The sequence below is a fragment of the Microtus ochrogaster genome, chromosome 1, assembly GCF_000317375.1.
Source record: "Microtus ochrogaster isolate Prairie Vole_2 chromosome 1, MicOch1.0, whole genome shotgun sequence".
In the NCBI taxonomy this organism is placed as follows: Eukaryota; Metazoa; Chordata; class Mammalia; order Rodentia; family Cricetidae; genus Microtus; species Microtus ochrogaster.
The window spans coordinates 95,857,664-95,866,676 of record NC_022009.1 but is presented as its reverse complement, the minus strand read 5'-3'; the positions used below and the strand labels follow the sequence as shown (position 1 = coordinate 95,866,676).

The 9,013-nt window shown below is 36.5% G+C and overlaps 1 pseudogene; it reads left to right on the top strand.

The window, feature by feature from the left end:
* Positions 1-6,374: 6,374 nt before the first annotated feature.
* LOC101989223 lies at positions 6,375-7,231 on the top strand (annotated as a pseudogene).
* Positions 7,232-9,013: the final 1,782 nt, after the last annotated feature.

Below are 9,013 nucleotides of genomic sequence, written 5' to 3'. Positions count from 1 at the left end.
TGGGAAGCAGCCTGCCGCTCCTATTACTACAGGAATGTATCCATGTGACCTATTAGAAGGTCAGTATATATCTTTCTATGTGTGTTCTTATTCCAGTACTATAATATCTATCAATATAAGGCATAAAGAAAAACCTAGATATTAACAGATTGTGGCTAGCTCAGTCTCAATGGATACATGTACACCACGGCCCCTGAATCTATAGCTCACCAAACATTGAAAAAGAAGAGAAAGACTTTAAATCAGAATAATACCGTGAAACAGTCATTCCTAGAAATGACTGCATAAACCTGACAGGAATAGCAATATCAATGAACATGTAATTTCATCTGGTTCCACCTCTAGAGAAAGAACTACAGTCAATTAAAGAATTCTGGGGGAAGGATAATTAGGATTTTCCAGGCATCAACCATCTTGATTATTGTCCAATCAGAGAGATCAATGTGGAAAACATATACACGGAGACAAGAAAATTGGGCTCAGAGGATTGTATTAAGTTCTTTGGTGCAAACACACTCATACGTGTATGTGTGTGTGTCTAACAATGATAAAGAAAATGAGGCTGTCAAGAGTGTAGGGGAGATAAAAGGAGTTGGAGGGTGAAAAGGGAGAAAATTAAATGATATAATTCAATGATTTCAATTAAAAAGATTTTAAAATAAACTATAACCAAATGGTTTATAATTTTAAGTATAAATGCTTGAGGTTAGATAACATTCTACAATAATATAATTTAACCAAATAGCAAATATGAAAATGTTTATTTTGCTTCTCAATGCACATTTTGAAAGTATTGACAACATTATCAATAAATAATATTGTTATTTGAGTGTGAATACACTCCATAGATTCATGTGCTTGATAACTTGGTTCACAAATAATGATGGTACTCTGGAAAGTTGAAAAAATATGGAAGATGGAGCCTCACTGGTGGAAAGTGGTCGTAGAAGAGACCTTTGAATGTTTACTGCTCTGCCCACTATCTATTTGTTTTCTGCTTTCTTACTAGATATACAACCATGAGATCACATCATAACCTTGTGACCATTACTTCTGTGCCATGATAGTTTGTATTCATTCAAACTCTATTTCCAGTCTAAAAGCAGGTAAACGTTTTCTTCCTTGTCACTCTTTTTGTTTGTTTGTTTATTTTGTTTTTTGTTTGTTTGTTTGTTTGTTTTTTGAGACAAGAGTTTCTCTGTGTAGCTTTGGAGCCTGTCCTGGCATTCATTCTGTAGACCTGGCTGGTCTTGAAATCATGAAGATCTGCCTGCCTCTGCCTCCCAATGCTGGTATTAAACGCATGTGCCACCACTACTCGGCTAGCCCTTAAGTCACTTCTTTTTTTCCATTTTTAAATAACTACTTAAACACAAGAACCAGAAAGGTAACTAACTAGTGTTAGAAAAGGAGAGGCCGCTTGTTAGTTCCTGGCCACCCGGCTATCTTAGACCCGAAATAATCACACAAAAACTGTATTAATTAACTCACTGCTTGGTCTGTTAGCTCTAGCTTCTTCTTGGCTTACTCTTATATTAATTTAACCCATTTACATTAATCTGAATATTGCCACGTGGCTGGGCCTTACCAGGAAATGTTTCCAATTTCAGTCTCCGGTGGCTTGATGGCTTATCGCTTACTCCATCCTTCTTTCTCTCAGCATTCAGCCTAGCTTTTCCTGCCTTACCTAAGGTATATCTGCCTTGCTACAGGTCCAAAGCAGTTTCTTTATTCATTAATGGTAATCACAGCACACAGAGGGGACTCCCACAAGAACTAGCTTACATACTGAATGAAGCAACAGTTCTAACCAAAGAAATTCAATCTTGAATAACATGTATACAAAAACATGGCCTGAAAGATATCTCAAACGGTTAAGGTGCTTGCCTCAGGTTCACCCCCAGGGGCTCACATCGTAGAAAAAAAGAATTTTCTAAAGTTATCATTTGTCTTCTACATATAGGATGTGCACACTCCAAAACACAACCCCACGTGCACACACACACAAATGTATATGCTCACAGAAAAATAATTATGTGAAAAAAATTAAAATAGGCAGAAATAGATAAACCAGCTTAGATTATAACTGAATATTATTACATGTATGTATACATAAACATCATGTTTGTTATTGAAGAGCTAGCAAAAAATAGAGAAATCATTTCCTAATCAGGTCACTCACATTGTGGATATAATATAGCCTTGACAAGAATAAAATAACCCAGTTGTCAGTTTTTCATTTTAATTAATTTTTAGTGTGTGTGTGTGTGTGTGTGTGTGTGTGTGTGTGTGTGTGTGTATGCACCTGGACATGCATGCCCATGAGTGTAGGTACCTGAATAGGCCAGTAGCATGGAATCTTCCTGGAGCTGAGTTACAGAAAACTGTGAGCTTATTGTGATTGCTTGAAATTGAACTCAGGTCCTCTCCAAGTGTCCCAGATGCTAATTCACTGCTCCAGTCCAGCTATCAGTAATTTCTAAAGAGCTTCTTCTTTTGTTCACTGCTGCCATTATGAAAGTGTTAATCCAATGGTTATTCATTTGAAGCTTGTTCTGTGTGTTGTAAGATGTTCAGGAGATAACATGACATCTTTCTAGAAGAAGCTAAGATATCCAATATGAAAATCATTAAGTTTTCTGATATGACCATATCATCTGGGTATCAACTTGCGTCTGTGGAATACATATACATGAAGGGTACACTAAATGAAATAAAGAGTTTAAGTCTGCAGAAAGAGAAAATATGACTCATTAGCAGATCATTAGAGTTTGTTACATTGAGAACTTATGTACAAGGAAATACCAAGAGCCCTCAAAAACTGCAGGTCCGGAATAAATACTTAAACTGTATTTCTGGTTTACATTAAAATTCAGGAGAGACCATTCAATGAGAAGACTATTTCCCTATAACTAAGGAAATGTGTGGAATGTGAGTGTCTGATAACACCATATAAAAGAAATACATAGAAATACAGTATTCAGGAATACCCTTGATTTACACAAGGATGGTTTCTCCAGTTCATGGTAAGATAGAATTGTTTCTTTTATGATCACCCACCTCTTTCAGCTTACATAAAAGACAGAGAACATGCTGTGCTCCAGGCCTGACTTAGGTCACTTAGCATAATGCTTTCTAGGTCCATGAATACGGCAAATGACAGGATTCCATATGTTTTGTGGGTGGATTATATTACATTCTGCATGAGTGACATATGTTTTTATGCACTCATCCATCAGCCAGAGGCTAGGAATAGTATAAGGGCATAGAAAGTAAAAGACTAAAAGCAGCAAAATACCATCAGATGGAGGTGGTTAGTTCTAACAGTCTGTATTCTAACTGAGCCAATAGAATTTATATGTAGTATAATTTTTATAAGTAGCTGAGAAGTGTTAGAAAGTTGTAGTAGGACAATGCTATTCCCTTTGTATTAAGGCTGAAAACGGAAACCAAGTATGAGAAATAGGCTTTCAATAGTCAAAGTGTTAAGGACAGCCCCTACTCTCTCTACTGGCAGTGCCTCAAGTAGACCAAGTTACCCAACTGTCTCACCTAGTAGAGGGCTTAGGATAGTCCCATGCAGCCTTCCTCACCGTCAGTCAAGCCCATCTACCTGGAAAAGAAGTAAAGAAGGTTGGGAAAACCAAAATAATGATGCCTAATGATATTCTGCTATACTCATAGATTGGTGACTACCCCAATTGTCACCAGCAAGCTTTCGTCTGGTATCTGATGGAAATAAATGTGAATATCCAGAGCCAAACATTTGTTGTTCAGGGAATCCTGATGAACAGAGGAAGAAAGAATGCATGAGCCAGGGGGATCAAAGAGCTTACAAGGGAACACACATAAAAAATAACCTGGGCTCATAGAAGCTCACAGAGATTAATGATGCTCTTAAAATATTTCATTCACTCTCAGGTATTTTACTTTATTTTTTCCTCCCAGTCTATTGGTCATCATCTCTTATTTTAATTTTAATTTTGGGGTACGTATAACTGAAGATCATATAATACATGCTTAAATATTCATTTTTCTAATAATTATAGAAATATTAATGTGATTGAAAGCCTTGTTTTCAGATTTGGTTGAAAATCCCTTATTGGATCATTTTATCCATATAACTCAATTTAGAAATTCATTATTTTTATGTGTCATTTGAAAAGACATTTCCTTGCCCATTACAAAATTTGCTATAATTTTTGAAATCAGTTCACTACAAAATCATAGTTATTTCTGAACCCTCACATCTATTCTATTACTCTCCATATGTAGCTTGCTTCAATATTAGATTATCATGAATTCAATATCGCTAAAACTTTGATAACATAAATTAAAAAGTTCCAGCTTTGTGATTTTCATTATTATTTTGACTATTATTGTTTCTTTCTAATATTAATATAAGATTTTATATACTTATGAAAAACTATGTGGAAAGAATTTAATCAGAACTTTGAAAATTATTACTTTAAGTTTGTAGATATATTGATAAATTATGATCTTCTAAAAGCATCATTTTCTGAACTTTAATTGAGAATCTTTTATTATTTAAATATTTATTGAGTTTGCAAATAAAATTTTTAATTCTTCAGAATAGAAGCAAATTACATTTTTTAAAAAAAATATATTACACTGATTATGATGTTGAATGTCTTGAATCTCAGTACTCTGGAGGCGGAAGCAACTGGATCTCTTGGACTTTGATGCCAGCCTGGTCTACAGAGCAAATTCTAGGACAGAAAATCTCTGTCTCAAAAATCAAAACAAAACAAGCACCAAAAAGTAGAATAGACATCACAGGTGAATGGGGAATGTGCTTGAATAGTGGTTTCTGATGGAGACAGGAGGGATCAGGTGGGTTGAGGATAACGGGAGAGGGTACTAGAATCAGGGTGCATCTCTGGGATGAATTGGAAACTGAGTGATATAAAAACTCCCAGGAATCTAAGAGGGTGACCATAACAAAGACTCCTAGAATGGGGCATATGAACCTGTTATCTCCTGTAACCAAGCAAGATTTTCAAAGGAGGAATTGTGATCATAACCCAATCACAATAGCTTTGTGCTACAATTTGTTGTGCCTACAAGATGAGGTAAAGGTGACACATTATAATTATAAGAGTAGCCAATTAGTGCCTGTTCCAACTTGAAACTCCTACCATGACAGGAAGCCTACCACTGACACTGCTTGGAGTGACAGGACTAAAAGGAATGGACAGTCTGGAGAACTAGGTTAGAGCCAAATATGACTGGTTATACTAATAACAATATAGAAATGATAATTAAGTCAATGATTCCTAATGATATTATGCTATACTCATACACTGCTGCCTAGCCTAATTGTCATCAATGAGACTTCATCCAGCAACTGATAGATTCAGGTGCAGAGACCTAACCAATTTTAGGCTGGTCTTGCTTTGGGAATCCTGTGCAGGAGTGAGAGAAAAGATTGGAGGAGCCAGAGTAGTCAAGGAAGAAAGCACAAGAAAATCCACAGAATCAACTAACTTGGACCCAAGGGATTCACAGCAACTGATTTTCCAACCAGAGAGCTTGCATGGGACTGACCTAGATCCTCTGTACCTATGTTACTGTTGTGTAGCTTTGTTTTCCTGAGGGATTCCTAACAGTGGGAATAGGAGTTTTATCTGAATTGGTTACTTGATTTTCAGACATTTCTCTCATAGTGAGTTGCCTTGTTCAGCATTAGTAGAAGAGGGAGTGTCTAGTCTTACTGCAAATTAATATGACATGGCTGACTGATATACACAGTGTACTCTTTTCTAAAGAGAAAGAGGAGGAACATATTGGGAATAGTGCTGTGGAAAACTCTTCTGTACATTGTGAAGATCTGTTGCTATGATTGGTTTAATAAATATACTGACTCTCTAATAGCAACACAGAATAAAGTTAGGCAGGAGAGGCAAATTGAGAATGTTGGGAAGAAAGAGAGACAGTCAGAGGAGTCACCAGTTAGGCGTGTAAATGGAATAGAAGTAAGGGGCATACATAAGCATTTGGGCAGCACATCAATAATAGAAATGGGTTATAAGGGCTAGTTAGCAATAAGCCTGAGCTATTGGCAGAGCATTTACAACTAATATACTAATATTGTGTGGTAAAGTGGAAAGCAGCTACTGGGTGTTTGGAAATAGGTAGGCAGCAGAGAAATGTCCAATTACATATTACGTTTCAATGTGGGGACAAAGTTTCTACCTAAAACTTGACAAAACTTAAGAAAGAATTCTAGACACACAAAAATATCATCAAACGGAGTCTCTAGACGGACATGTTAAAAGCTCCGCCCTTCTTTTCTGGCCCTCGGTCTCCCCACCCCCACCCCTGGAGCGGTCTCTCCCTGAGAGCCACTGCCCTTTGGTGCAGACAGAAAGAACAAGAAGCAACTTAACAGGAGGAGAATGGCTCTGGGGCAGATTTCCAGCAACAGGTGCTTCGGGGGGGGGGGGGGGGTGGCTCCCGAAGGTCTTTGAACATGACAGTGTTGAGCTAAAATGTAAAATGAGACTTTCTGCCTCCACGGGCAGAGAGTGCAAAGTGTCCTGCACTCTACTGGCTGTCTGGTTTAACTTGCACAGAACAAAATTTCATAACCAAGTCTGGCTTTCAGCAAGCTGCCTCAGAACACGGCCTTGTCGTCATTGCTCCAGATACCAGTCCCCGTGGCTGCAACATTAAAGAAGATGACAGCTGGGACTTCGGCACTGGTACGGGCTTCTACGTGAATGCCACTGAAGACCCCTGGAAAACAAATTACAGAATGTACTCTTACGTAACCGAGGAGCTGCCACAACTCATCAATGCCAATTTCCCAGCGGACCCACAGAGGATGTCTATTTTTGGTCACTCCATGGGAGGCCACGGAGCTCTGATTTGTGCTTTGAAAAATCCTGGAAAATACAAATCTGTGTCAGCATTTGCTCAAATTTGCAACCCAGTGCTCTGTCCTTGGGGCAAAAAAGTTTTTAGTGGATATTGGGACCAGATGAAAGTAAATGGAAGGTATACAATGCAACCTGTCTCGTGAAGTCCTCATCAGGCCCCAGATTGACATATTAATTGATCAAGGAAAAGATGACGAGTTTCATACAAATGGGCAGTTACTCCCTGATAACTTCATAGCTGCCTGCACAGAAAAGAAAATCCCTGTTGTTTATAGGCTACAGGAAGGTTATGATCATAGCTACTACTTCATTGCAACCTTCATCACTGACCACATCAGGCATCATGCCAAATACCTGAATGTATCAAAAGCTTCAGGTGGAAGAATCTCATCGGGATTATAAACCTTGGACTACACAGAATTGCTCAGTAAAAGATTTGGGGTTTCCTCTCAAAAGATCATCCTCCTTCAGTTGAATCACTTTTCTGAATAAAGTTATCAAACTTTCAAAAAAAAAGCATGGTTTCTTCATAGCGGCTTTTACTCCAGTTGACACTGTTTGCTGGATATGGGCAGAGGTATAGCCCTTTAAGAGATGGCTTTGGGCCAGTGCTAGCAACACTTGAATGGAGTTTACAAGAAGCAGGTGGTATGCTACTCAGTGGTGAAGATGATCCAGAAACTTCCCAAGTTGGCTCCTGGTGCTGGCAGTAAACTTATCTCCACCATAAGACAAGATTCTCAAGGAAGGGTGCAGGGCCAGCTGCCAAAACCACCACTTTAGTCCTAGATATGCCACTTAGCAGTTTAAAGACTCATGTCATCAGGAAAAGATTGAGATATAAAGCAAAGACAGATTCAGAGTAGGGGAAAATGTTCTAAGTGGCTTACAGTGTATTTATAAATATATATATAGAATTGGGAGAAAAAACAAAAAAAGGTAAAAAAATTCTAATAAAGGGAATTGAAAAATATAAAATATAGGACACATAAAGATGGAAAATACAAAGAAATAGTCTGGATTATGCATATTATTATGTTGTATTTAAAATTTTTGTCTGATAAGAGACCTTGGATTGGATTGTGGAAACTGCTAGATTAAATCAACCTATATATTTTAGAATTATTTTGTGTGTGTATGTGTTTGTGTGTGTTGTCCAGATCACATTTATGTTCTATTAAAAGTATGCTCTTACCACATATTTTTGAGGAATGGGGGGACCTTTATGTACAAAAACTCAAGTCACATATCTTGTCAACATTTGAATCAAAATTCTGTGAATTACGAAACTATAGTGGTTTTGCTCTAATTAATTGATATTAAATTTGGCTTGGATTTTTTAGTTTGACTCATTATTTCTAATAGTAAATAGCTATTACATCTCTACAAACAGTTTGAATGGTAAATAAATAACTAGTTCAAATTATATACAGCCAGAAATCTTTCAAGCACACCATCATAACAAAAAGTAAATTAGCATGCTCTTCAATTTTAAATGCAGTGCTAGAACTAAGAAATGGCATATATAGCCAAGATCAAGAAATTTCTATTTTATCAGTAAATATATTTACCAAGAAAGTGACAGTATTTTAAGGCTTTATCAAAACAAAGATAAATACACTTTAAGATATAAATGAACCATGCTGAGTTTTTATATTTTCTATACAAATATAGCAACACATTCTGGACAATTTTTAGTAAGCGGTTAAATCTCTCTCAGTAAACAAATGACATAATTATTTTAACAACCATGCTCATTATACAACTTTATTAAAATGCATATGTATGTATTATATCTAAGCATGTCCTATTAAGAAATTTTGTGGAACATAATGACAGTAATAGTTGCTCAGTGTGGATCCATATTGGTGATACTTATCCAATAGGAAGTCCAATTATTCATTAAGGGTTGTCTGTAATCTTAAATCTTTCTTCGTTGCTTAGACTTTGATAGTGTATAACACAATCTAAGTATCAATAAAATTCCACAGGAGTATAGAATATATAAAATACCCACATACTCAAGGAATATTTTATGTATATTGTTTCAATGAGTCTTACTATTTTTTAAAAGTATTTATTTATTTATTATGTATACAATATTCTGTCTG